Source organism: Canis lupus, chromosome 21 (genome assembly GCF_011100685.1).
Source record: "Canis lupus familiaris isolate Mischka breed German Shepherd chromosome 21, alternate assembly UU_Cfam_GSD_1.0, whole genome shotgun sequence".
NCBI classification, from domain to species: domain Eukaryota; kingdom Metazoa; phylum Chordata; class Mammalia; order Carnivora; family Canidae; genus Canis; species Canis lupus.
In genome coordinates this window covers 10,417,479-10,421,082 of record NC_049242.1, presented here as the reverse complement: position 1 = coordinate 10,421,082, position 3,604 = coordinate 10,417,479, and the positions used below count along the sequence as shown (strand labels likewise).

The following is a 3,604-nucleotide window of genomic DNA, read 5'->3' as shown; positions in this document are numbered from 1 at the left end:
CCGAGGACTCTATAGGCATGGTAAAGCATGAGAAGTAAGTTCATGAGTCCTGGAGACCTCTTTTTCACCATACACCCAGCAAAGCACACGTCTGGAAATCAACTTTCCATGTATTTAATGGTGCCAAAGCCTATCAGGTGTCCTCAAATACAGCTCCCTTAGATGAGGGAGGTATAAATCCAGACTAGTCTCCATTCTAGGATTGAGAGCAAGCACCCCAAGTGACACAGAGGACAGAGCTCCTCATAGCTTTCCAACATTCCTCATTCTCTGGGAGATGGGGCTTCTGCAGTATGAGTACAATATTCCTAATTTTGTGGGGAGGTGGGGCACTAATCACATACCCCCAGGCACCACCCTAGTTTTCCTGAAAACAGGCTTTTAAGTACCATTTGGGGTCAGAGGTTCTAGGTCGGGCGTGTTTCTCCACTGTTCCTCAGACAGAAATAATAGTCTCTCAGAATGCAGAAGGAACAGAAAAAAAAAAATGGGATGAAGTGCCTCCTTCATAGCAACTGATTGATATAAATCAAAACCATGAAAGATAACAGTTGAAATAACCGCCTATACTTTTCATCCCAATCGCTTCTCGGCCTTTTGGCTAAGATCAAGTGTAGTATCTGTTCTTATCAGTTTAATATACTTTTCATCCCAAAGCCACTAAGTGAAACCTTTCTTCAACATTCACCTCTGTTTAGCCCAGGCCTTACTTCAAATTAGCTTTTCATAATAACGAAGGACAGAAAAGGAAGGAAGGAAGAAAGGAAGGAAGGAAGGAAGGAAGGAAGGAAGGAAGGAAGGAAGGAAGGAAGGAAGGAAGGAAGGAAGGATCAATCCTAGATCTCATTCAGGCTGGAAAAAGCAGATCTTTTCTTCTTGATATTTTTCTCCACACACAGAGCTCCTCAAAATTACAAAGCTTTTGGGAGGGAGGGATGGAAATATCTGCCTTTCTTCTCTCCCCTTCTCATATGTGCATGTACAATCACACACACTCAGACTTCAAAGGATACAGACATTGCCGTGATTAGGTATTAGAGAAAAGGATTTCAAAATATTAGCTATTCTCTAGAAGTTTTGCTAATCCTGTTTTTGCCAAGAAGGATATCAAAGTGCAACTCATTTCACAGCATGGGGACCTTCCTCTCAACCCCCTCTGTTCACCTCAATCCCTCTCCCTATATGTATAAAAACTAACTTACCAGTCAAACCCAATATTTTGACTAATTTCATGAAGAACATTTCCTTTCCATGGATCACAAAAGTGAAAAAAAGTAACCAAAAATATTAACAGATATAGACAAGATTACTAAGAAAAACTATGTCTGTATTAAGGGCTACAATGATTTCAGGTACTTCTTTCATTCTGTTGCATCTTACAAGTAACAGACACACATGTGTGCAGCTGTCAGGAGAGCAGAGGTGGACTGCTGTGCAGCCGGTATTCACAGACCTCTGCACGAGCAGCAGGAAGCCTCTTTCAGTGACACAAAGGAAAGTCAGAACCTGCCAGGGGGCTCTGGAGGCACGTCTCCAGGGGCAGAAGGTGGTTCTCCAGTTCCACTTCTTTGAAGGCTTTCTGGACAACCACTGTCCCCACCGAGGTGACCACGGGGCAGCCTGTGCGTGTTCCAATGGATCTGCTTAGTGAAGCTGGTCCCACCTCCAAAGCGGGGACAGAGAGGAGACCGGAACTTTGACTAAAGCCTTCAGGAAAATGCCAAGGAAAGCAAAACAAACAGGAACCAGAAGCAAGGTAATCTTGTTTTACACACCTCCCTCTGCTCACCTTCCAGTTGGTGCTTCTCCTCAAGGAACTGCCCGGGTTTGTTCCTGTCTGCCCCACCACCCGGAGCTGATGCTCCGGATCTCTGCCTACACTGTCTAGGTTCAGGAAGGGGAGGATTTGAGTGGGAGAGGGCAAAGCAGCTTCCCTTCCCAGCTGCGCTGTGTTTGCTTTCCGAGAAAGAATTCTTTTCAGAGATTAACACGGAGACTACATTAATCTAGGAGGTGCATCTGAATCACCTGCAGGGCTTGTTAGACCACAGAGCCCTGGGCCTCAATCACACACACTCTTGATGTAGTAGGTGTGGGGTGAGGCTGCAGAGACTGTGCCCGTCTAACAAATTCCAAGACGCTGGTGCTGGAGCTGGTGCTGGAGTTGATGGCGGGACCGTGCTCTGAGAGCCTCGGCCACAGGCCCTGTTCCTGAATGATGATGCTTTTAGGTAGCACAAGGATGGAAGTTCAGCCTGTGGACCTGCTGCTGTGGCTTTTTGTGATCTTAAGTGGGGAGAAGGGAGTGACGGGAAATGCAGGCCCGTCTGCCCAGATGGCCCCTATGCAGCACCCTTGCAAAAGGCATTCTGAAGGCCTTCTTAAAATAGTAACATAGTTTACCAGAGAGCCCAGAAATTCCACAATCAGGTGTGTACCCAAGAGAACAAAAACACATGTCTGTACAAAGATTTGAACTCAAATATTCGTAGTAGCGTTATTTTTAGTAGCTAAAAACGGGAGCTCTCAGATTTAACAGCAGCTATTCATAATGTGATTTTGACTCAAAAATATTTTTATCATTTTTGTTGGATGTTTCTTGCAGAAATGATTCTGTTGGTAATAGGCACCTATTTATTCACATTGTCCATTACGTGAGTAATAGATGCCCTTTTGAAAAGCTAGAAATAAAAAGAAAAACAGCCAGCCAGACCTAGTAAAATATACATGACCTGAAATCTATTTCAAGCTGTTAAAGATTAAAGATGTTGAATAAATGTATAGTTTTTTGTGGCATTAAATGATTTACCTTAAATCTGAGCATTGCTCCGGTCACTTTTGGATTTTTTTCCCCTATATCCTTCTTTTTACCTAGTAAGTAACTGACTCGTTGAGAGCCTGGGTCATATTTAAGTTTTCCAGTATAATTCACTCTTCATCTTGCAAATATGCGTACAAGGACACATTCAGTTACGAGAGGTTTTCATGGCCAAACGATGCACTTATTTCTGAAAAGAATTACAATAATGAGTTCAAGGGGAAGTGAGTCACCCACACGATCCCAACGCAAAGTGACAGATCATGCGCACACTGCTACGGGGCCGCCCCTTCCCTGGACAGCGCTTGAGCCTGTCCAGAGGAGTGCCCAGGTCTTATCCCAGGTATGCCTGGGCTGAGAGAAGATAAAGGGACGAGTCAAGAGGTCTAAATCAAGAAAGCGAAGCTAGAGGGCAGATTGCTATGACCAAAAATTAACCTATTATTGTGTTGATTTTCAGAGCCCAGATGATCATTTGCTTTTAGGTGGGCAATTTTAACTGTGGGCTTTTCCACCCGTCATTTCACCAATCTGCCTCCCTTCAACAAGGTAAGAGGGAAGGGCAAAAATTGTAGAGTATCCTCTGGAGGGGAAATGCCCTCCCACTAAAGCAGGCCCAGTGAAGGAAATATATTTCTGGAAACAAAGATGTAAGTTTGAGAGAACACAGATTTCAGCCGAGGGGGAGAATTCCCACGCAGCGGAGTGTTCAGTGCCCGACACACCAGGCCTCCGTTTTTAGCTGGAGGAGTTCCACATCCGGCTAATGGCACAGTTTCTTCTAAG

General features: G+C 44.6%; 1 pseudogene; it reads left to right on the top strand.

Annotated features, from left to right (window-relative positions):
- The first annotated feature begins 581 nt into the window (after positions 1 to 581).
- On the top strand, positions 582 to 693 carry LOC119865061 (annotated as a pseudogene).
- The last annotated feature ends 2,911 nt before the right edge of the window (positions 694 to 3,604 follow it).